The 26,744-nt window shown below is 38.9% G+C and overlaps 1 long non-coding RNA gene across 1 annotated transcript in view; it reads right to left on the reverse strand.

The window, feature by feature from the left end:
• LOC103562939 (uncharacterized) overlaps positions 1-19,950 on the reverse strand; it is a 51,879-nt gene extending 31,929 nt beyond the window's left edge. Inside the window, exons 1-2 of the long non-coding RNA XR_011535782.1 lie at positions 19,775-19,950; positions 10,602-10,828 (exon numbers count right to left, since the gene is read on the reverse strand). This is a non-coding gene — a long non-coding RNA (uncharacterized lncRNA). The remainder of the gene's footprint in view (positions 1-10,601; positions 10,829-19,774) is intronic.
• Positions 19,951-26,744: the final 6,794 nt, after the last annotated feature.

A 26,744-nucleotide genomic window follows, 5' to 3' on the forward strand; every position in this document is an offset into this window, starting at 1 on the left:
TCTGCTTTGTTCATTGTAACCAGGTTGGCAATGTGGAAAAAGTACCGGGCCGGAAGTTAAGAGAACTGGGTTCTAGTTCGAGGTGAGACATTTACAGGGAATGTGACTTTGGTCAAGTCACTTGTCTTCCTTGAGTCTCAGTTTCCTTGTTGACAAAATAAAATGGTAGGATGAAATGGTCTCTAAGGTACATTTCAACCATTTGATCATATGACCTAAAATGATTTGGAGAACTATAATTCTTGATTCTGCTAATCCGTGCAATTTCATCCTGTCAGGGGTTGGTATTAACAATGGATGTGATCCAATGATATCTACAAGAAGACTGTTTAGTTTGCATATCTCCTCTCTTTTCCCTGAGGCTGCACATCTTGTTCGTGTTGCCCTGACTTCTCCTTGGTGATGAGGAAGGAATTTCATTTGTAGGAAGAAGCTGAGGGAAGCTGGGTACCTTCTGATGAATGGGAAGCCATGGGAAGGGTAACAGCCTGGAACACTCTCAGTTCCGCCTCTTTCTTTCCGCCCTCTCTCACTGTGTGGTAATGGTGTTAAATCTGGGACTAGCGTAATACAAGTTTGACGATTGTGGGGGACACAAATGCAAACTAAAGGCAATGGGGTTATCAGGCGGCACCCTCTTCGCTCCATCTCAGGCAAACTTCAGGATGGGAGAAAAGGTTAAAAGTGTGAGCCAACTTGTAATTTGGAGATAGAAGAATTCATTTTCTAATAGGAAAGCTAAATTATATATAAAAAAGAAACTTTTATTAAAGCAGTTCCACCAGAGTGACTCTGATTAAGAAGTTGAGCAATTTTCATCATGTAAATTATGTTTTTAAATTAGATTTAAATAACATAGTAATACTTTTATTCGTGTTACCCACCATTTAAAAGAAATAAATAATTTGCTTAATGTCTTGCATTTTCACGAGGTGAAATTCCATCACAATCCTTGAGTAATTGAAACTATGGTGATTTTTAGAGCCATCCAATTACAGAGATTCACTGCAATTATTTTTCTAATAAAGTTAGTTTTCATTTTTGTGTGTCTGTCATTTCCTGTCAATGTGAGGATGTTTTAAAAATCTTTTTCTGATGAGGCCTGGATATTGTTGTACCTGTAGAGCGATATTTATTGATGCTGTCTGATAAATGGAGAGCCCCTAAAAGAAGGCATGATTATAAATTTTAGTGTGTCTATTTATCTTTATTTTTCTGCCAGTATCAATAAACAATTGGTTATCAGTATGGTTATCAGTATGTTTATCAGAATGTTTTTCAGTAACTTATTGACCTTAGTACATTGAGTGGAAGTCTGGAATTTTACAAATAATTTGAGGGAAATGTTAATGCAGGCGTATTCTATTTAGATAGTAATGCTGTAGTAAACATAGGACTAACAGGACTGGTGCCTCTTAATATTCTGAGAATTTTGTCTTTTTCTGTTTTGACCGATTAAAAGTTGAGGGGATTGAGGCCAGTGTGATTGTGGGGCTTTGCCCTCTATTCACCCTTAACTGTAGTTTTAAAATCAGAGGAAAGTGTGAGAGCATCAGAAAAATTTAAAGTTCAATGAATTATTTAACTGATCCCTGTCCGGATGTTTATTCAGCGAGCCCACACGTCTCAGGCCTTGTGCTAGGCCTTAGGGATACAGAGATTAATTCACCTGGTCCCAACTCTCAAGAAGCTCACAGTTCTAGAATTAGTCTCTGTAAAACACAGGATAGGAAAGTTGTCCAATGTCCAGGGCCTGGGTGTGTGCTGAGGGTAGGCAGTGCAGTGGGTGGGGGAAGGAGGGGTTCTAGGAACAACCTGTGACAATTCCCACCTCAGCAAGTCAGTTTAGTGACTCAGATCCACAATCAATAAAAGTGATTTTGGAAAAATAGTTCCTTTCTCCTAGTCTCCTGCTCTCTTTAAGCATAAGGAGTTAATTTGCCTCATCTCTCAGGAGTGAGAGATACACAAAAAGTAGAGTGGAACTTGGAAGCAAAAAGAGAGAGAAAAATCAATTTAAGACCAAAACTGTGCTTTTAAACCATGGCTCCCTGTGTAGAGTTATTATAGGTCTAAATATTGTTGTACTGTATATCTAAAGGTTTGCATTACTGTTAGTTTAATGACGAAATCTACATTTTAAAAGGTCAGTCAATGAATTAAACACGTGTGTGGTAGATTTTTGCATTGCCCGACCATTTCAAAGATACAATCCAGTGGAGAAGGCAAATGTGCCTGATGTACAATGAAATCAAGTTTTGTTACCTAGCAGGCCTTCTTGAAAATTTACAAGGTCGAAAAGGAGAAAAAGGTAAATTCTGCTTTTTGGGGGTAAATGTGGGCTATAGTTACACAATTACAAAATAGTGGCCCTCAAAGTAAAAAAATGCATTCAACTATGGCAAAAATTACAGTTAATAATGTATGGGCTCACTGAAACAAACAGAAACCCATTGGTCATAAATTAAATGCGGCGCTCTGAACTGAAGCTCATTGTGAAGTGTGTGGGGTGGGGGGGGGGGTGGGGTGGGGGTATGAGGAAGGCCTGTCTCTGTTGAGTGTGTTGGGAGGTGGAAAAGGAGAGAAGCTTTGATATCGGCAGCCCAAAGAAACCAGAATGTGGTAAACACCAGGTTGTAAAGGTCTGACAAAGGAATGATTACCAGTGAATCATCTGTTAGTGCCGAGGAAATAAAGTTCATTTGAACAATATCAGGTGGCTTGAAAATATAGGATGATGTCAGAATAGTCTCAGATATCAACAATATAGGGGGAGAGATTTCAGGGAGGTGTTACATCATCTGGCAAAAGGCTCCTTTTGTTTAACGTGCTTATTAATGATCGAGAGATGTTAACTATATTCATAGCTGATATCGAATTAAGTTTTTTTAAGTTACAAACGCTACAAAGAACAAAGACTTGCCAGGTTGGAGATATGGTAGAGAGACAAAAAGCAAGGCCTAACCTGGACAAATTTGGAATGAATACCACAGATGGGAATGGAATACTTGTAGATATTGAATTGTGAAGAAATAAATATAGATGATATTTACCTCTCTCTGGCCCTTGCCCCTTCCATTTCTGAAGAACAACAGTGAAAACAACCACAGTAACAAGAAGATTTGGGGACGGCTCATTAAAAATATGCAGAAGTGCCACATTAAAGATCAAGAAAAAAATAACGTCCAAATAGTAAATCCACAGCCTAAGAGTATTTGAGAATGTTTGTAGGAAACGTATCATGTCTAAAACAGCGGTTGGGGCACAGCGTTGGTCTACCATACAAAATATGTGAAATCAAGGGAGGCTCTTCATTAGCGTTTATAAAAACTGTTTTAGAGAAGGCTAACCCAGGGGATTATCTGAATCTGGACTATTGCTGCTTTGTAAGGGGTCAGACAATGAACTCAACGAGCAGGAGTGGGCCATTCCCACGAATAGGCCTTACCTATGAAGGATTATCTGTCATTTTCACCTCCTTCTTGCTAGAGGCACAGCGATGAAGAAATTTCCTCTCATGAAATGTCAAACCTTCTAGAAGCATACTATTTTAATTTCCACACTCTAAATTTCCCACTGAGAGCGGATCCCTGTCCTCAGAGAGTTAGCATTCCAATATGGCCGCTTTAAGGAGGAAAACACCGGTTCTATTTTGAAGTTCATAAACAGCAGCAAATAGTTTTAATGGCCAATTCTTTGCATGTGGGGGCGGAGGGCAACTAACGAATGGAGTTCCCAGAGTAAATTGGTACTCTTTCTTTGAGGTAAAGTGCTCATATGTTTAAGGTAAATTACCTTTTCCAGGAAGACCATTTTGCTCTCTGAAGAAGTAATTTAGTTCAAAAGGGTACCAATTCAGTATCATTAAGCCTTTTAGGAGCTACATTTTCTATTACAAGCAAATCCTGGATAAGGTAATTTGCCTCAATTAGATGATCACTTTGAATCCAGGAGGGAGTATATTTTACTTCCCTTACTCATAGTCATCAATTTTCTTTTGATTGCCCAGGTGTGTATGGAGATGTGTTATGTATTACACACAAGCTTAATAAAAGAAGATCCAGTGCTTGTTGGAAGTAGCATATGCTCAGCTGCACCTTAGCACATGTCCCAGTAACCGTTCAACACGGATTAAGTCCTCAGGACTTACACCCTCGTCTGTGGAGGATATACAAAATATGGTCCTTCATTAAAAGGAGTTTATAAAGTTTTTATTTTTGACAGGAAGGTGCCTGGGGTAGATCACAGAACAGCGCTGGCCTACCTTTCATGGATGTGGTAAAGACTGTCTTTTTAACAACTGTCAAAGTGCTTTAAATATTAAGCCTTATGGAACCACTAATTATATCTATTATTTAAACGGCATAATGGGAAGAATTAAAGCCAAGAAAAATTTAGGGAAAGAAACCTAGATTTGGTGCCAAATAAGCAGCTTTTCTGATGGTTGAAGAGTAGGTGAAGGTTACTCGTAGAAAGTGTATTACAGCTGTGACTTAAAATGGGAATACAGGAAATGTGCCGGAGGAGAGGGAAAATCATTAGGTGCTGCAATTTAAACATTAGGCAGTGACCAGCTGGCTACCCTCTTGGCTCCTTGGTTCATAACCTGTCAATAAATCTCACATTAATCAACACTGATGGTGCTCTGCCTATAGAAGGATCGAAGTAGTCGGGTTGTTCTTTTCACAGCCCTTCTCACTCAGGGTGTGTCACTGCCCTTCAACTGCCAACGGAGTTGCTTTGTTTGCTTGTAACCCAAGTCACTTGTCAAAGGAATCGTAGACTTGCATGGATTGTAAATCTGGTGCTGAAGGAATTGAGATGCTAGTCAGAATAAATTGTTTCAAAGCAAAAGAGTATTCATTTTATTATTTAGCAATGAGTTGTACCTAAGACATTTCCTACCCCAAGAAATAGAATTGGCTTCCAAGGAGGACCAACAACAACCAAACACACCACCACAACAAAATCACATCTAGCTATGTTTTCATTTGGCCTCATTTATCTCACGCAGTAGCTTATACGCATTTCAGAAAATAGACAAAGAGGAAGATCTCTTTGCTGCCTGACTTTTAAAAAATTGTTTCACTCTTTGGGGTTATAAGGTTTGGCAACAATTATTTTGGTAACCTAATCACATATATTCACTGTTGCTGTGTTACTCTTTATAAGATAACTAAGGAGAGCTGAGCGGCCGCTGGAGATGCCTGAGGCTCTGGTCTGAGGAGCAGCCGCTGGCTCGATGGAGCAGGCCAGGGACTGCTTACACCTGAGATGACTATGAACCACCAGAGATGGAAGTCCAAGTCCAATGTATGACAGCCTCACTGAGACCAGGAGTGTCAGCTGTACCCAAAGCCATCTCAGCAGCAGCAAGTACCTGTGGTGGATTTCCAGGTAGAACTGAGACAGGCATTCTTAGCTGAGACACCAAGATGTGGTTCAGGCAGTACAGGGACATCAAGGTGAGCAATTCAAAGAGGAACATCAGCTGACAATGTATCGATGTGTTTGGATCAGCTGACAATGTCATAAAGCTATTACCCACGGAATAAAAGAAGTAACTAAGAATCTTCAAATGTTCTCTTTAAGCATTGTTAGAGATGTATTTACTAATCACAGGCATCTTTATTGTCTGAAAACAAGGAATTATCTTCATCAAAATAAATCGACCTAATTTCAGTACTCCTTTTATGGAAAAGTCCAAGGGCCTATGACCCAGAGATCTTGGCATAGAAAGATACTTTATTAATTTATTTATATAGCTGATTTCTTGGAAGTTCTAACTAAACCTGGGTTTAAAATACAATTGATTCTTATTATTTGCAGTAGTTATGTTTTATAAAGTTTTGAACCAGTGCTCCTAAGGGAAATGTAGGGTTAGGTTCCTGTGGGCCTCTGGTCACCACATTTCCATCAGTCAATCACCATATAACCTTGCTTTATGTGTGCTTCTGTTTAAATGTACCTTATTTAATATATTATTTTGTTGATTCATTATCATTGGACTCATAGCCAACAGCTCTAACACATGTATTTTCTTTACAAGTCACATCACAGCCTTTTTGCTTAGGGAAACTGAACAGCAATTCAGCACTATGCTTGAGGGCCATTTAAAACAGCAAAATCACCAACAAAAAGCATAGAAAATGTAGCACCAAATAGACAGCAAAAAGGACACTTGTTTATAGTATGAGAGCTCAAACAAGAAGGCCAAGTGGTGCCTTGTTTGACTTCAACTGGGAACCTACACTCAGTGACTCAAATTTGTCACTACTGCGCACGTCTACAAATGACAGAAAATGTGCACATGTCTGCAAATGACAGAAAATGTACAGTGAGTGTTGATTTTGTGTTACAATTTACAAATAAATTTTAGGAGGGGGGCAAATTCGCAAATATGGAATCTTCAAATAAGGAGAATCAATTGTACCTATTATGCAGTGACTAATTTTTATACTTCTTAGTTTTAAAGTGATTAGTTATTCTGTACTTGCAAAGAATAAATTGTTTAGAAATACATGAGATTTTGCTTAAGTTTCAAATTTTGCCCTTGGCCATTTGTTTCAGAAAATCAATTTGGAAAAAAGTTCGATTTTCTCTCAATTTAGCCGAACATTGTAGTTATTTCAGTAGCCACATTCAGAAGCTCAATAACTCAGAGATTATAAATCACAAAGATACATGGAAAGGCAATAACAGGAAGAGAAATCAAGGAAGAAAATGCATATTCTCAGTATTCCAGTATGTTTGCAGTATGTTTAAAGAGCTGAGATGTGCTTAATCAACGCTTACTGATGGAACTTAATTACAATTTTACCTTGCAGTTTATAATTGAAAATGGTCTGAGGAACAGGACGGATGGAAACATTTAGTTGAAGATAATAATACCATGAAGTTAACTCCATGACGTACTACAATGACATTACTTGGACCATGCTTTATATAACCTTCCTTCTGAAGTACCTAGGGTTGGCCAATTTTTAAGACATGATTCCGTATAAAATCTAAGTGGTCTAACAGCCATTTTATAAAGTGTGCTCTGTTGAAATGCATCACTCTGAGTTGCCGAGAGAGCATACACTTTGAATTGAAAGGGAGTGGGAAGAAAATAGGGGATGATTTACGCATGGTGCTTTTAAGCTCTCGACAGAAATCACTCTGGCCATATGTGGTCACTCAAGAAACTTCAAAGGGGCTGGTGTCTGAGTTTGGGAAGGGAGGGGAGGAAACATAAAACTAACATAACGTTCAATCAAACATTTTTTAAAAAAGAAAATAATGAATGTGTAAAATTGACTGTAAAAAACGCAGAAAGCAAAAACTAGGAAAGTTTAAAAAGAAAAGAATAGAATTGGACCAGCATAAGCAGACAACTGAAGCTCCATTAAACAGGCAGTTATTAGGAAGATAGGAAGTTATTAGAAAGATAGAAGTGTGCATTATTACCTTCTACACTGGCAAGTTCAAACATCAGTGGCAAAGAGACGTGAGTGATTTGATGTCTCTCTTATCTTGGCTTTATCATATGAAACTATGTGACCTCCTTCCTGTAGTTTCTTTTTGCCTTCAGTCTGGGGCTTCATACAACAGATTTATCTTCTAGGCTACATTTATGAAAAAGGAAAGGAGCTGAAGAAAAAAATTCAAGTTTTTAAAAGGATGCCAATTTTGTCTAGAAACTAAGTCATTACAGAGATAACAGGATTTAAAAACTTGTCTGAATTTCTTTTAATATATTTAAAAAGCACACTTTCTATAACTGAAATGATCCCTATGAAAAAGAAAAATGACTTTAAGCACATTACATTGTGCCATAATACATTTTTCCTGGGATTTTTGATACCAGTCATTAAGATGTATAAGGACAAGCACAGCAACACCATTTTGTCTGATAAGGTATGTCAAAATGCGTAGCCTTGGCCGATGAAGGACAATAGTCATCACTTGAGAGAAGCTGGGGAGAAAAGGCAAAGGCATTTTTTTAAAACTTCTCACAAGACACAAGGGTTTTAGGAAATTAATGAGTGAGTTAGTTCTCAGGGACGTCCTTGGTGAGAATACTTGCCTATTAAAGAGCTTTACTTCCGACTGTGTAGAAGGACTCACATTCTCTCATTGGTCTTTCTGTATTGTACCACCGTGCAGAGAGAACCACTAAGGACCACCTCATGAAGCAGGCAGAATATGTGCTAAAATATAGGCCACCAAAATCGCTCCCAAGGAATTTTCCACAAGATCTGAAGTTCTGACCGAGCACTCATCTCCCTCCTAAATATGATTATTGATAGCTAACATTTATCGAGTACACACTATGTGCCAGGCACTGTAGTTAACCACTTTAGATGTATTAACTCTCACAACAGCCCTATAAAATAGGTGCTCTTGTTATCCCCATTTTACAGATGAGAAAACTGAGGCAAAAAAAAGAGTTAAATAACTCGCCCTAGAGCACACAGTTGGGAAGTGGTGAAGCCATGATCGAACCCTTGTTGTTATCATCCATTAACTTGACCCGTGAATTAACTGATCAGATTATCTACCTAGTCATTTTGAAAGGTGGTAAAAGACTAGTCCTCAGTACAGATAAATTTTAAGGTGAGTGAGTGAGACAGGGATTATGAGATGCTCCAGAGAATGGAGAATGCCCATGTGGAGGACCCTGGACAACCAAGAATTATGAGGATACTAAGCACTTAAAGGATACTAAGACTTACAGGGAAAGAAGAAAGCCCTCAAAAGGGGGCTGCTAAAGGTACGACTTTCATATCTTCACAGTTTTGCCAAGGCCCAGTTTTAATTATTACCATCAGAATTGCAACGCAGACATGACAATATTTAGAATAGGTACAGAGCAGCAAAGCTGTGTGTAAAATACAATTGTACCTCATCTCTGGATTCTCTTCCACCATAGAGGATAGTGGGATGTTAAAAGAATTTTAGCGGGACATGTGGGCAAAGGTAAAGGATAGCTTCTTGTTATTGTGGCTCCCTGGCTTAGGTGTGCCCATCATGCCAACAGTGACTGAAGAAAGAGTCGGAGGAGCTGCCCCTAATGAGGATCTTCCAGAGCTCTGCTACACCTTAACCAAGATGCCGATGAGAAGCAGGGAACAGCAACTGTGTTTATCTGTTAGATTGGAACTAGCTCGGCAACCTACTGAGTCTGAGATGGAGAGCCGTGATGTAATGGTGTTAATAAACGAGCTTCACAATTCTGTACCTGTGAGGATTTAGCTAAGCCATAGCAATCAATTTTCCTTTATTCGTTTCGTAAGGTTGAGATTCTCTATCTGATTGCAGCACTTCAGGGAATACAATGTGTATTACTCATAGATATGTGCATGCACATATATGTACACACATGACCACACACACATCACCTACTTCTATTCTGAAACATTCGGTACTAAATGGTATAAAAAGTTAGAGTCTTCACTTACTAACTGTTGAATGGTGTAACCAGGCAATTTAAGATGTTAACAGGAGATAAAATTCCTTTTTATTTTGAGATAAAGTGTCCTCCCTATAGGATGAATGATATTTTAAACTAATTTTCATTTAAATAAGTCTAATTAGCCTTGAGCAGCTAGCAATTTTTCTGGAATCACAGACACTCAGAGTTGGAAGAAACCTTAGGGGTAAGTCAGAATAACCACTCACAATGATTCAGTTCTCCCTATATTATCCTGCCAAAAACTCTAAGTCTTCCTTCCTTCCTTCCTTCCTTTTCTCCCTCCCTCCTTTCTTTCTCTCTCTTTCTCTTTCCTTCTTTCCTAAATTCATTTATTCAAATAATTGAGTGCCTATGATGTGCCAGGCACCTTCCTAAGGGATGCAGGCAGAGAGATGACTAAGATACTGTCATTGGTTTTAAGGAACTTGCGGTTTAGGAGAGTTTACAGACATACAAGCAGATCATTCTGCTACAGTGTGGGCAATAAGGGCAAAAAGGAGAATGTGAAGGGAACAGATAGTACAGAGGAGAGAATAATTATCGTGTGAGTGGATGTAGTGGGGGTGAGGCAGGGGTCGGACAAGGTTTTACAGAGGAAGCAATGCCCGATCTGGCTTGAGGAGAACAAATGGCTAGTAAAGTGGAAAGGGCAGAAAGACCGGCAGAGTGATCCAACAGCCTGGCTGGTTAGAAGAACTGTCAGTAGTTTGTCATGGTTTGTCGGAGGTGGGACGAGGCTGGGAGCAGGAGAAGCAGAGGCAGGAGAGGGAAATCCTGAAGGACCTTGTCTGCCTGGTCAGAAGAGCAGCTAGCGGGAGTCGTTAGAGGATTTTAAGCAACCTGTCACTATATATCAAAAATGTGCTTTAGAAACTTAACTTTGAACAACTTTGAATTGATAAAGTCCTTACTTATAGTGAACTGAAATCTTGCTCACTACATCTCCTACCTCTTCGTCTTCATTCTCCTATGTGGGATCTTACAGAATAAATTTCATTGAATTCTTCTATACATACCTTTCAAATATTTAACGCTTTTTATTGGGTTCTAGTGGGTGTTCTCTGGGTTAAACATTTTTAGTTCTCTTAACCATTTATCCTCCCAGAATTGTCTGCCTGAGAGGAAGAGGGTCTGGGCTGCTTACCCACGGCCTTTTGGCTCCCATTATTTGAGGGTCGTGTGTGGTGTGAGACGGCTGCTGAGGCATTGATGAACGCCCTGATGCAAGGATTAGAAAGGTGCACAGCACGCATTTGAGGGGATGCTGTCACCATGAGATGGATCTGAGCTCACACGGAACTGTCCACTGCAGGCTGCTGCTGCAATCAGAGGGGGCCAAGCGGAGGTGACGTGGAGCACTGGAGGCCAATGCTGCAGGAAAGGTAAAGATTAAGCTGTTTTAACAAAGATCCTTCAAAATGCAGTGGCCTAAATAAGATAGAAGTTTAATTTCCTAAGTAAAGTCTGGCTAGGCTACGATGGTGAGGCTTCTCTGCTTGAGAAGTTCATTCGGGGACAAAGATTTCTTCCATCCTGTTTCTCCGCCATCTCTTAGGGCCTTTTCTAAACTGTGTGGTCAAAAATGGGTTCCTGGCATATCTATGTTCCATCTCGTGAAAAGGAGAGAAAAGGAGGAGTCCAGGGTAAGCAATTGCCTTTTAAGCAAGTGAGGCAGATATTGCACACATCCTTTATGTTCTTATCCCATTGGCAAGAACTTAATAATGTATCCATGTTCTTCTGCTGGGGAAACTTTGAAATATTCTCTCTAGCTGAGAAGCCATGTGTGTAGTAAGAAAGGGAGAAAGGAATTTGGGGGGATATCACCTCATTCATATTGAATTTCCCATCCCACAAAACCGGTCAGTTTTATGTATTTGAAAATTCAAATTCAAATCAGTCCTGAAGTTGCAAAAAAATCCCAAAAGATTCAAACACAGCCAAAGCCACATGATAACCATTGCTACTGCAAACAGCTAAAGGATGTCTTGGTTGGTCTCAATTGCGAACAGTGCAGGATGACTCTCCTATTACTATCAGTCTTATTAATGGCTGTTGAACCATGCAAAATGGGCTAAGAAGTCAGAAGTTCTCCTCAATAGAGGACCGCACCAATTCCCATTTGGCAGTTACTCTACATGACTGTTGCCAATGCTTAGATTTCATTATAATTCAAAGAATTATAGGAAGTTTGAGGGTTTCAGGTAGAATATTTTTTGTTATATGTGCAAAATTTGAGAGAGACTACTGTCTGACAACCCAAGTTGCAAAGCAAAAAAATGTGCCACTACTATCCTTGTACATCAGTACTAATGAGGGCAGCTTCTGCCATGTCAGTGGCATGTGTGCTGTACTGGGTGGAATCTGTGTCCCAGCCGTATCATGTTCCACAGTTATTTGTATCTCTATAATATGATGTTGTACACCACATACATTGAGGTATGTGAGACACAAGAAGAGACAGACCTTTTGTTTCTTTGAAAGAAGTATGTCTCTAAAACCTTAATTGGGTAGTATGAGATGTTGACATCTTACCCTAACTTGACAGCCAAATCAATGTTATTGAAGGCAGCCTGTAGGCATTCGTGACAGCCTAAGGATTAATACCCTTAGCCAATTTCAAAATGGTTGCCTCATATCAGCAGGCAAGGTGTGTTGGTTTCCTGGATTTGAATCAAAGCATTTTTGAGACATGTTCTGAGCTATTCATGTACTGCATATTAGATTTACTGGATCAAGCATCTCAACTGACTACGATTGGCTCCCTTCAAAACAAACTTTACTTATTACTTCCTGTTTTTTTTTATCGATTAACAAGAGCACGGAAATTTATCCATACCTGTTGGACCTAGGCAAAATGGAGTTAAAATTCAATAGCAGGGGTTTGCATCCCAGATACTTGAGTAGAATGACAAAATGACTATGAGTAGAATGTGTGAGTGAAATGACTGTGGCAGAGATAGTACTCAACAAACATCCGTGTGTTTCCTACGATCTCCCACTTTCCCTTGCAGTTAGAGTGGAACTGTGTGACTAATTTGGGCTAATGGACAGGGAGCTGATGTGATGTGCGACTTTTCTTGCCTGAGTCAGTAAAGACTTCAGATGCTTCCTCTATTCCTCTTTGCTATTATTGCAATGACTTTGGAGGCCATGGGTTTAATATGGCATAGCTACAGGATGGGGTAGCGCTTCCTGTACCATATTGTGCCTTATACAAATGGCAAGTAAACTAGTGGCATAGCCCAGTTTATTCTGGCTAATACAAAATTGTTTTAAATTATCCAAAGACCAGGCCAATTCCCCATCTTATCGTTCTAGGTGATTGGAAAGGGCATTCAAAATATCTCCTCTTGCGAATGTTGGGTGAAGCTGTCAATAGGAAAGCTTTATTTATATTAAAGGGTGCCAAGAAGCTATAAATGCCAAGATGCCAACTTTGAGGGAAGATCATAATACAGAGAAAAGCATGAAATCTGATCTTTGGTTTTCCAGCCATTCTTGTTTTTGCTATATTTCCTCTCAGCATCACATGGCTCTAAACCATTCTGGAATCGGAAGTCAAGCTCATCCAGCAGTTAATGATGGCATCTCTAATGGTTTACAAATTTAGACAGCTGCTATCATCCAGTAAGTGAAGATGAAGCACAAATCAAAACTGCATTCCATTGTATGTAGAATTAGTGCGGTATGTTGGACACCCCAAATGATGTATGAGAAAGAGATCACATCTAGCTAGAACTTATTTGTAAATCTCTCTTGTTCTTGGAGGTGAGCTGGAGGGGAGCCACACTTCAGCCCAGATAACGTTCATTATCCTTTAGCAGTCTGTCTCTGCTCCTCTTGCTGTAGAAAGATCCTCAGTGCAGAAAAGGGTTAATCAAATTTGTAGCACAAATTATTTGGGGCTGATTTACTTTAAATTAGAAATTCATATTAAAAAGTTCAACGGTAGCATATTAAAAAAAGTCATTATTGTAAACATAGCATAGCCTTATAAGAAGTAATGAAATACTTGGCCGTCCCAGGTTCAGTTTATTCATGTATCCACATGTTTTCAAATCCTCATGTGTTTTTGGTAACTCTATTTTATGTCTTTATATTTAAGTTATTTCAGATGGTCTTTGTCAGAAAATCCCATGTAAGATCAAGAATCTGAGCTCATAACATTAATATGGTCACGAGATGGAAACACAACCTCATGATCCCCCCACCCCCCACCCTGCTTTCATCGGCGTAAAAATGGGAACATCCACAACAGGAGAAATGATGTCATTTTATCTACTCAAAAAGCACAGCTGGCTGACTGAATAACCCGTACTGATAATATGCTAATAAAATAGGCTTGGACGGTATAAAATTGAATTGGCTGTAAGCTGGTTCCTGACAGAAAGGGGACTGGTATGTAGGACTGATATCTATCAGAGACTTTTCCATTTAATGAGTAAATCATTGTAATTAAACTGAAAATGAAATAGCTTTCACTACTGGCTCCTAAAAGAGTTTATCTAGACAACAACGTACCTGGTTCCAGATCAAGGGGATTTTATATCTAGTTAGTTCCTATTCAAAAAGAGCGTCTTTTCTTTTCAAGGAGAATATAGAGCTTTTATCCCTTGCCTTTTTCTTCCTTTTTTTTCAATTTAAATTACTTTTTTTTAGCAGATGGAAAGTATTTGTTTTAGGTTACAGATGTCACTGAATTATCTATGGGTTCAATGAGTAGATAATTTGAATTTTACTTTTCATCTGCATAGAAGACTGGAGGATTATAAAAATCATGGAATAGGGATATTTTTGAAATACTAATTACAATTTTTACTTTGGGTTGTTAAAACTTCCAAGTTTCTTTTACTCTGGATTCAGACTGTCACAGGGATTGCATATGGTTTTAGATTTTCTATGCAAATACAGGCAAGATCTTTTGGGATTTGGAGTGTCCTTTACTTTTCCAAATTTAACTCTTTACCTGGTTGGCTTAGAGAAGGTTTGAGAGATGATGGCGATAAAATGTCCTTCCTTTCTCAACCCTGCCTCAAAAAACCCATCACAGGGGTGATGCGCACTGTCAGTAAGATGAGAATATAGGCAATGGCACAAACCTCACAGGGCGGGTAGAAATTCATGATTTTGGAGTGTTTTGTTACATAAGGGTCCGATTCGTTCAGCATTTAATTTAGCTGGGCCGTACATTCTCAATAATATTTGTTGAGCTCTGAGTGATTGTATAATTCTGGGAATCATGGCTTTAGCCAGGGTTCTCAACTTCAGCACTATTGATATTTCAGCCAGACAATTCTTTGTTGTGGGGGGCTGTCCTGTGCATTGTAGGATGTTTCGTGGCATCCCTGTCCTCTACCCACAGATGCCAGTAGCACCTCCCTCCCTAGTTGTGACAAGCAAATTTGTCTCTAGACATTGTAAAATGTCCCCTTGGGAGGAGTGCAAAATTGGCCCTGGTTGAGAACCACCATTTTAGCGCAAAAGACCTTGCAGTAGAAAAATTTGTTTTCTGCCAAAGAGAGGCAAACTTGGCATATTCGACACCTGGAAAAGATAACTTTTAATATCCCCTTCCTCTATAGGACAAAGTCATTTTCAACAAGGATAATGAAGTGAAATTAATGGCCAAGAGAGTGAGAATTTTGTTTTATTGATTATTATTATTTAGACTCTTTTAATTTTTTATGTGTAATCATGCCAGTAAAATATTAAAAAATAAAAGAAATATTACACTACAAAAAGAAAAATGTAATAGGTTAATGCTTTTTTCCTGTTTTATTGAGATATAATTACCATACAGCACTGTGTAAGTTTAAGGTGTACAACACAATATACATTGACTTAGATATATTGTGAAATGATTACCACAATAAGTTTAGTTAACATCCATCATCTCATATAGATAAAAAAAGAAAAGAAAAAGTTTTTTTCCTTGTGATGAGAACTCTTAGGATGCACTCTCTTAACAACTTTCAAATGTGCCATACAGCAGTGTTAACTATAGTCACCATTATGTCATGCATTACATCCATAGTACTTATCTTATAAGTGGAAGTTTATAACATTTATGTTTATAAAGAAAAAGGTAATAGATTAATACTTTCATTTATACTAATGTTTCTTTGTTTGTTTCTTTCCTTCCATCCTTCCCTCCTTTATTTCTTTCTTTTGAGGAAGATTAGCCCTGAGCTAACATCTGCTGCCAATCCTCCTCTTGTTGCCGAGGAAGACTGGCCCTGAGCTAACATCCACACCCACCTTCCTCTACTTTATGTGTGAGATGCTGCCACAGCATGGCTTTATAAGCCATGTATAGGTCTGCGCCTGGGATCAGAAATAGCGAACCCTGAGCGGCCAAATCGGAGGGCGTGAACTTAACTGCTGTGCCACTGGGCTGGCCCCTATACTAATGTATTTTTTAAGGGAAAAACTTATACCTACATATTGGTGTGCTGCAATAGTAAACAATAAAGTAATAATGTTATAGTGTAATAACAATTAAAAAATTCAATGAGAAGTTAAAGATAAATTTTAATTTTAAATGTATCATTCAAATTCAGTAAAATAGTTCATTTATCAACTAAAATTTCCGCTTACCACACGAAAATACCAAACCAAGTATACCAAAACACCGAATCCAAATACCTAAGGAACAATACATTACAGCTTTCCCTCGGTTTCACTCTTTTAATAAAAAATTCCATTAGTCACATAGAATGACAGTATCAAAGCAGTTCAGATGCAGTTTCTTTGCTGTTGAAATCATTGTGCTATCATTGCTTATTTTGAAGCTACTATTTAAATATCGAAATATGCAGAAGCACAAGGGTTGGAGATACTAACTCTACCAAAAGCGAGCTCAAATGATTCTAAAGTGTTAGGAACTTCCTCTTGAAATGAATGCACATAGAGAGATCCATGTGTGTCGAAGGCCAAGTGTATAACGGAACGTTCTTCGAGTTAATTTCCTTATCCAATGTAATGTTTATTATGACGTAACAGAAATAAGTATTATTATTAAAAGTAATAAAATACATATTATTAAATCTTAATAGTAATCATTGCAATTGTTTTGAACTTAGACCAGTGGTTCTCGACCAGGGGTGATTTTGCCTCCCAGGGGACATTTGGTAATGTTGAGAGACATTTTTGATTGTCATAACCGGGGAGGGATGTGCTACTGGCATCTAGGGGGTGGTGGCCAGGGATCCTGCTAAACATCCTACAATGCACAGGACAGTCACCACCCCCTAACAAGAATTATCCAGCTCAAAATGTCAATAGTGGCGAGGTTGAGAAATCATAACAGATCAATCAAAGAATTTTTTTCCCAGAGGAGCATTTTATCCCTGACATTGCTTAAAATGTAGGTTCATGGTGATAATAAAAAGCAGACTGACTTTTAGTCTGTTTTCTTATTGTTTGTAAATTTTCTACAGACCATGAACCCCCTTATTTTCTGTGTCTGGAGCAGACTGCTCTCACCATTCCGGGCTGTGTGAGATGCCTTTTATAGCACAAATTTAGGCATAGAGATATTTATGTGTTTTGTATAGGCCTCACTAAAGTATCCAATGCCATTAACAGAACTAGACTCTTGAAGCTCCTGAGAAACATTGGCAGCTCTGACAATTTGCCCAATATGCTAAGGTTAATCTGTGATGACATGTGTCATGCTTTACTGCTGTGGGGTTTGGCTGATCCCAAATGTTAAGAACTTATATTTAAAAATAAAATTTTTTTGGGATCTAGGAAGTCAGAGGATGGATGGCAGTATTGGTGAGAAACATTCGCACTAATTGATTATATGAACTTCAGGGAACACATACAAGTCAGGAAATAGAAAACATCAAGTAGAAAAGCAAGCAATCAGATAGAAAGGGGCAGATATGAATTTTACCAATTGATTTGCTTATTGTCCTGTTTCTGCTTTGTGTTGTGTTAACTGGATCAGCCAAGACTAAGAAAGCTTTTGCCCAGGGTATGTTAAAGATGATAAATCAAAGCCAAATGCATAAAATCTCTTCTCTGATAAATTCCCATGTGATGAAACCGAATTCCTTCTCTGGAGATGGCACACTCATTTTTGTCTCTGTGTCTTTATTCTATTTCTCTTTCTTTGGACACCCACTTCACCTTTCTATCAGAGGAAGGAAGAAATTTGATATTCTCCTCAAGGCCTGGTTTGAATTAGACTTTAGTTATTTATCTAACTTCCATTCCCTTGTTTTTGGTTGTTCTTACTTTAATACATTTCCAAGATTTTCTTTGTGGGATTACACCTACCCAACTCTCAGTCCTCCCCCCTCCTCTTCTGCGATGAGGTTTTGACACGGGCTTGACCAATCAGAGCAATCAGAGCATTGCCTTCTCCTGGCTAAGAGATTGGTTCACAGATAATAATACAACCCAAACAGAATGACTTAGAGGTACAGGCTATCTTCTTACTGGGGTTTCTGAATGAGTGAGATGTAAGCCTAGAGTTGCTGGTAGCCATCTTGCTACCATGAGGAAAGAGCCTTCTTAAGAATAGAGCCACTATGGAGGAAAGTAGAGCTGACAGATGGAGAGAGAGAGCAGAGTGAGGTGATCATTTTGATTCCCTGGATGCATTTGTATCTGAAGTCCACACCTAAACTTTCCAGTTACATAAATCAATAAATCCCCCTTTTTTGTGGAAGAAAGTTTGAGTTGGTTTTCCATCACTTGTAACATAGTTTTTCCTGACTACTATCATCACTTCCTTCCCAAAGTCTTTCTTGACCATTTTATTTCATGTAGTTCTTTCTCAACTCTGAATTTGTATAGGATTTATAAGTTTATATTATATACTCCAGCACTTGATTGTATACTGTCTTTTATCATTCTCTACTCATTAAATTTATGTGAATCCGGTCTCCCCAATTTTTCTTTAGTAATAGAAATATATTCATGTTTTATAAATTCATTTTACATTCAACATTTCATTTAATTTATAAACTCATAGAAGGAAGATATTTTATCTTATATTTCTTGTGTATTTTCCATGGTACTCATTATAGGATGAGTACCTAGTAAGGGATGGATTTATTCAAAGTTTCATTCATAGCCATGCTTCTGATTTCTGAGCATCTGAGAAACTTTCAATTCAACAAGCTACAAGCAGCCTACACATTTCTAGAAATAGTAATCTTGAAGTTTACAAAAATAAGCAAATGGAAGTTATCATGAACCACTTAGAAACAGAGGAGGGCCAATTCACTAGCGTGAGCTTTGTGAAGTCCAAAATCTTGTCATATTTTTCTTTGTGCACACCATCATCTAGCTCAGTATCAGGCAAATAGTAGATGCTTAATACAAATTTATTAGATGAATGAATGCATTGTTTATAGCATGCTTTCTGCAATGATGGAAATGTTCTGTAATTTGCACTGTCACATGTGGCTATTGAGCACTTGAAATGTTGCTAGAGTTACTGAGTAACTGAATGTTTATTTTTATTTAACTTTAATCAACTTAAATTTAAACAGCCACATGTGACTAGTGGTTACTATGCTGTACAGTGTGGATTTATAAGCCCAAGGAAGTAGCCTGTGCAACACAACCCAGTATTTCATTGGAAATACACATTTAAGAGCCACTACAGATTTGTTTTTTTGGAAGCATACCTAAATTATAGAGATAGTCAAAGCAATAGAGAAGTCTTCTCCTCTTAAAGCCCAGCTCAAATATCACCTCCTTTGTGAGGCCTTCCTTGACTCTGACTCCCACCCCATCTTCACCCTCATCCAGGGCAGAATTAACAAATTAATGATTCTTTCCAATGGTACCTTGTTCATACAATTATCTATAATCAAGTTTACTATGCTATATTATAACCAGTTTTACTTATGCCTAATTAATGAGCTAGATTTATTTGTTTTTAAGGGCAGAGACCAGGTCTTATTCCTTTTTACTCATTCAAAAGTAATTACTGAGTTCTTACTATGTCAGAGCTTACAGTTTAAGAGGCAAAACAGATCTTAAATATGCCTTAACAATAAAAGGTAACCACTGTTACATGCTATGGGCTGAATTGTGTTCTTCCAAAGTTCATATGTTGATGCCGTAATCAACAACATTACGGTATTTGGAGATAGGACTTATAAGGAAGTAATAAGGGTTAGATGAGGTCATAGAGTAGAGCACTAATCTGATAGGGTTGATGTCCTTATAAAAAGAGGATGAGATACCAGAGCTCTCTCTCTCCACTCGACCACATAAAGAGGTCATGTGAGCACACAGAAATTGTAGCCACCTACAAGCCAAGAAAAGAGGCTTCAGAATAAAACCTACCTTGCTGGCACCTTGATCTTGGACTTCCCAGCCTCCATAACGGTGAGAAAAATATTCTGTTGTTTAAGCCACTGTGAAAATCAACAAGCAGAAATCCATTTCAAATGGAGTCAGGAGGCCAGAAGGGAGAGCTCTCATACCCTACAAGGATTTCAGAGCCCAAGAGGAAGAAGAAAGACTTCCTCTTCTTGCCCAGCAACAGCCCAGCAAATGAGAGACTAGCACAATTCAGCCAATGAAGAGCGCCTACACTTTGAACTCTCAATTTCTCCAACGGACTCTTTATTTACAATAGTCCTCCCAACTTCCTCTTCCTCTCTATAAAAGAGTTTCTCTTCCCCCTGTTGCTAGGGACTTGCACGTGGCTTACCATGGTTGCAGACCCCAAGGGGCAATTCTTTGCTGATCCTGAATAAACCCATTTTTTCTGGAGAAATAACTGGCTATTTGTTTAAAGACAACATTTTCCTGCTCATACAAGGATCCAGAGAAGACCTCCCAATGGTTCCAAGGCTGCTGAACAAACAAGTGTGGCACCCACAAAAGAGCCCATTGAGCTTGCTGTTTTTCTCACTGACCCTGGGGTTTGAGAGTAAGTCTTTCTCCTGGATCCAAGCTTCCAATCTCTTTGTGTTTTGAAACTCTCTGGGCTTTATTTGGGACCCATTTTAAGGCTTTGCCCTTTTCTGGTTAAGGCCTTGTTTTGTCTCAGTTGGCACTTCAGTCTGACTCTTCTGAATCAGGCTGTTCCATTGGAATTGGCTTCTCAGTCTTGGGTTCGACTCCTCTGGAATCAAACTGTTTCATTGGAACTGTGCTGTTCAGCCTTCGACCTGATTCCTTTGGAACTGAGCTGTTCTATTGCAACTGTGCTGTTCAGCCTTTGGCCTGACTCCTTCAGGATTAGGCTGTTCCCTTAGAACTGTGCTGGTGTTAAGCCTGCAGGATGTTTGAGTTGTTCAAGCTGTTTGAGTTGCAAGCTGTTTAAGCAGTTTGAGCTGTTTACTCTGTTTAAACATTATTCTTTTACTCTAGAGAAAAACCTCTGAGAAATGGGATCTCAGTCATCTAAATATTTTAAGGGTGCCCTCACTACAGAGACCCTGGCTAATTTTATGTTTAAAAAGCATGGTCATTCCTCATGTGCATTTCTAGCGAAATGTATTGACTTAACCAAAAGTAATTTAGAACACCAATGGTCATTATGGGGAATTTTGAACTCCCAAAACTTACTTTTCTTGAAACCCATTGGACAACCATAGCTCTGAAATTTCCAAAACTGAATGAAATGCCTACTTTTATTGGTATTTTAAGGCTTCCAAATGTTATCAGGAGTCTGAAATTGTCTGTTTGCAAAATAAAATTTTAAGATTAACAGAGGCAAACAAACAAAGAAACAGAATATGGTTTCCAAAGCCTCGTATTCTTCTCCTCTGGCATCATCTTTTTCCTCTCCCTGGCTCCTCATGCTCAGACCCCACCTCCAGGGCCATCTTTCTCCTTCCCTTCTATACTGTTTACACCTCCTCTATGGCCTCAGTTTACCCATACTAACTCTCTCACCAAACCTCTCATTTCCTTGAACCTCTCCCCACTCCCTCCTATCAGTCCCTGTAATACTAATTTACCTGTGGAAAACCCAAGGGCTGGAGTGGGGGTTTGTCCCAAACTACTGAGCAATAAACAACATTGTTATCCCTTGACATCCTGCTGTTCCTAACCCTCATGGACTATTAACATCCATTCCTACTGGAAGCAAATTCTTTACTGTAATATATTTATGCAGTGCATTCTTTAGTATTCCATTTGCTAAAGCTAGCCAATATCTTTTGCCTTTACTTGGGAAGGCAAACAATATTCCTGGACAGTAATGCCTCAGGATTTTACTGAGTCCTTCTTATTTCTGGTAAGTCCTGAGGGCTGATATAGATACTATAAATGTCCCTAGGGTTTCTACTTTGTTGTGATATGTGGATGATTTGCTTCTTTGCTCTCCCTCCCAAGTCTCCTCACAGGAAGACAGCATCCACTTGCTAAAGCTTTTAGACTTAAAGAGACATAAAGTCACCAAGGAGAAATCGCAGTTAGCCCAAACCCAAGTTCTATATTTAGAGATCTGCTATCAGAACATGGGCTACACCTAGATCCAGATAGATTTCATGGTGTCTTAAATTTCCCCCAACCCAAAACTAAGCACCAACTGCAAGGTTTTATCTCTCTAGGTGGTTATTGCTGAAATTGGATTTCAAATTTCTCTCTTATGGCCAAAATTCTGTATGTTTTACTAAAGAACAACAACCGTGACCCAATTTTACAGGAAGAACTGAGCAACGTAGCCTTTAAGGCCTTGAAGGAGAAGTTGATGAATCTGCCTGTCCTTGGACATCTCAATGATCAGATTCCCTTTTTCCTTTTTGTATATGACAAGGAATAGAATGCTCTTGGGGTACTCACCCAAAACATGGGGACTACTATTGACCCATAGGGTATTATAGCCAGCTACTGGACGCTGTGGAATGGGGATACCCCCTTGCCTTGGATCCATTACTGGCACTTCCCGTTTGGTTAGGGCCACTGAGAAAATCATTATAGCGTCCCCCTTTAACTATTTTTGTACCTCTGCTGTGAAAGCCCTCCTGAATTCTCATCATGCTCAACATTTTTCAGTCAGCCATCTCACCTCCTATGAAATCCTTTTGTTAACTGCTCCTCACATAACTCTTCTACACTGTAATAACCTCAACCCCGTTACTCTTCTCCCTTCCATTACTGACGAAGTCCCTCATGGCTGTTTAACACTGATGGATCATGTCCTAACTCCTCATGATGATCTGCAGGAAACTCCTTTGGGTACCACTGATTTCTCATGGTTAACTGATGGTTCTCATTTAAAAGGTGACAATGGCAAATACTGTGCTGGGTATGCTACTGCAACTCCTTTTGATATCATTGAGGCAGCACCTTTACCTATGGCTACTTTGGCCCAACAGGCTGAATTATATGCTCTTACGTGAGCTTGTACTTTAGCCAAGGGCAAAACTGTCAACATTTATGCTGATAGTAGATATACTTTTGGAATAGCCCATGATTTTGGGATGTTGTGGAAGCAATGTGGCTTCCTCACTTCTAGTGGAAATAAAAAACGGCCCTTATGTTCAGGAATTATTAGATACTATACTTTTACCTGCTGCTTTAGCTATTATTAAGATCCTGGGGCATTCTAAATTTGACTCTCTGGGAGCTAAGGGAAATCACCTTTCTGATACTTCCACAAGGAATGCTGCCCTTAAAGGAATCAACAACAGCCAAACCTCTGTCATGGTCCAAAGGGATATTTCCCTGAATAATAACTTAGAGAAACTGGCTAGAGAAACCCAACAATTGGCTCAGAAAAGGAAAAACAAGAGTGGAAATTCAGCAATTATTGGTTTGGTAAAAAGAGAAAGCTCTGGTTTGGACCAAATAACAACCCAAACCTACTGGAGACTCTAAAATTCCCACTCCCAACCACTGTTTATGCATTAAACCATTGGTCTGCTGACAAAACGGTAGCATTAATGAATCAACGTTGGTGGAGAAATATTAATAAGATCACAAAAAGTACCTACTTCACTTGTCCCACTTGTCCAAAATACAATCGAGGGAACAGGCATTCATACTGCTCCTGGACATTTCAAACTGTCTAATGGACTATCCACGTTTTGGCAAATGAATTTCATAGCACTTCCCCCATCTCATGGATATAAATAAATTTTAGTCATGGTCTGTATGTTTTTTCACTGGACTGAAGCCTTCCCTTTCAGACAGGCTACTGAATTTTCTGTGGCTAAAGTCCTTTTGGAAAAGATTATCCCTACCTGAGGAACTCCTCTTAAACCTCATGGTGATCGAGGAACCCATATTACTGGTCAGGTACTTTGACAAGTCTGCCCTGTTTGGCAGGTTTTGCAGCACTTTCAATGAGCTTCCATACTTAATCCTCTGGTTTAGTAGAATGTACTAACAACATTCTTAAGACTCAACTGGTAAAATTTATAGAGACCCTCCAAATACCTTGGTCAAAAGCATTGCTGTTGGTCCTTCTAAATCTCAGATTCACCCCACCTTGGAACTCATAAACTCTCCCCTTTGAGATAGTCACAGGATGCCCAAATTTGGCTCCTGCCTCTTTTGACTCACAGCTGATAAAAGGAGATATACTCCAATATTGTAAAGGCCTAATTACTCCTATTAAGAATAACCATGTTTTGGTAAAGCAATCTTTTCACAGTGCACTCCAGAGAGATGAAGACCTCAAGCATCATACCTTGGAAATTTCAATTATTGGAAAAGACATCTCCAGAAGGACTCTCTTCAACCTCCTGGAAAGGCCCCCATCAGGTACTGTTAACTAATCCTTCTGCCACAAAACTCTAGGGAATAGACTCATGGATTCATGTGACACGCCTGAAAAAAGCACTAAACCCTGACTGGGCCTGCACATCATCTGGTGACTTAAGGGTAAAAATTTCCCAGAATTGAAGCAGATGACATCTAATGAGATAGCTTTCCCAAGGTGTCTGGACCAGGCCTGTTCGAAGTTTGTCTGCCAAGCCTTTGATGATGACACTTAAGATGATCTCCAGTGCCTATGAACTTGATAACATGTGAACTTCAGAAAAGAAAGAATGCCTAAGAATTCTCCCTCCTACTCCTCCATATCACTGGAATGTGAACTCAGTAGGTTTCCAATCTGTGCACTTTCCCTCCAATGTGGACATGATGCCAAGGAAAGGTCCTTCCTGGCATCAAGGGAAAAAAGACTGATGAAATTGGAAAAACCTGACTCTTGATCAGCAGTGCTTTTAGAGAAAGATCTCGATCAAAAGGGAAAAATTTGAAAATTAATAAACAGAAACTCCATTTAAAATAGAATCAGGAGGCCAGAAGGAGGAGCTTTCATACCCTACAACAATTGCAGAGCCCCACAGGAAGAAGAAAGACTTCCTCTTCTTGCCCAGCAACAGCCCAGCCAATGAGAGACTGTCACAACTCAGCCAGTGAAGAGCCATGGCACTTTGAACTGTCAAGTCCTCCAATGGACTCTTTGTTTACAATAGCCCACCCAGCTTCTTCTTCCCCTCTGTAAGAGAGCTTCTCCTGCCCTTGGCGCTGGGGACTTGCACCTGGCTCACCGTGGTTGCAGACCCTGAATTGCAATTCTTTGTTGATCCTGAATAAACCCATAACTTGCTTTCTATTTGTTTAAGGACAACACCACCCAGTCTGTGGTATTTTGTTATGACAGTCCAAGCATCACAATTGCGGAGTATTGGAGTCTTACGGAAGCAGAAAGCAAGGCAACCTGGCAGGACATTGCACAACTCACTTTGTGAACTCAGGAGTGACACTACACTAAGGTGATCTTTAAGCTAAGATCTGAAGAAGACTAGGAGTTAGCCTAAAGAAGGAGGATTGAGCAGGCAAAGAGCTAGTATATCTGAACTGGGTAACACCATGCGGAGCTCTTGAGGAAGTAAAAGAAATTTAGTATATCTGAAATCTAAGTATGGAATGGTGTAGAATGAGGATGGAGATTGTGCAAGACCATAGAAACCAAGGTAAGGTATTGAGAATTTATCTTGGAGACTCCAAAATGAGGCCAGTTGAAAATTTTAAGTGGTAGAGTGGCACAATTAAATTTTTGTTTTTGATTGCTCACTTTGTTTGCAGAGTGATGACAAGATTAGAGGAAAGCCATTCTGAAGGCAGAGAAACTACTTAGAATGGTGCTGCAGTTGTCCAGATGAAAGATAATAATGGCTCGGACCAGAGTTCTTACATCTCTAAGGCCTAGAACAGTACCTAGCACATAACAGGTGCTCAGTGAATATTTGAGGCAAAGCAATTCGAACTGAAATATAAAGCTCAATACATTCTTTATTTGGATGCCAAAAGTAAGAGCAGAGCTACAAAAAGAAACAGCATCTTTCAGGATTTACATGATGCAAACGACATATCAAGATCACATTTCAGATGGGCAAAATGAGGAAAGGATTTTGGGTCTCACACTACTAGTGTTGGTCACATCCAAACCAAGAGAAATCTACTTATGCCAATAACATCATCTTAGAAAATGAAGAATAAAATTAGCAATTTGGTGATAAATAAGACAGAAAGATGTAATATATGACTGCTTAATTTCGGATCTAAACAAAATTTTCACAGTAATTGAAACCGAATAAAATCCTGACTTATAATCTATATTTTAGGAGTTCAAGGTAAATTTTCTCATGACTGAGAATTCAGAGGATTATTCTACAAAATTTGTTGATTTCTATTTTCCCTCTAAAGTAAGTTAAGATGATAACAGTAGAAGAATTTAGGTTGGTAGAAACCATATCAGAAAAGCTTGAAACCAGGGAGACCATTGAAATTACCTGCTCTGATAAAGAAACAAGTTTGTAAAACTCTAAGAACTTGAGTATTTGTCATTTTCAAGGGATAGCTATAGCTTAGGTTTCATCTTGACCAGAAGCAAAGAGGTTGGCCAATTGACTTCTTTAGATACCTTTCAGCTTCTTTTAATTTGTCTTCTTACCCTCCTGAGTGTTCCTGCCCCTTCTAACAGGCCACCTTTATTCAGCGTCCATTTTGCCAGTCATCTCTCTCTAGTTTCTAAAGCCTCTCTTTTAACTTTGAAGCCTTTTTCTACCAAGTGTCTGGAATATTGTTCTAGCCCCAATTCAACAAGCTGTTTCTCTACCATCAGTCAAAAAACGCTGCAAACTCCACCTCTTCCAAGAATCTGCCACATCTTAGTTTTCATATATTTCGCTTTTAGACTTGTTTAATTCTTCTTTCCATTTTTCTATATGTTCTTAGCATCATTCTGTTTTGAATTATGTATTTCTATCGAGCAGAAGTGATATAACTTTGTTTTACCTTGGATTGAAATTGATAAACATCCCTATGACAGGAATGTATAAGT

The sequence above is a fragment of the Equus przewalskii genome, chromosome X (assembly GCF_037783145.1).
Source record: "Equus przewalskii isolate Varuska chromosome X, EquPr2, whole genome shotgun sequence".
NCBI lineage: Eukaryota > Metazoa > Chordata > Mammalia > Perissodactyla > Equidae > Equus > Equus przewalskii.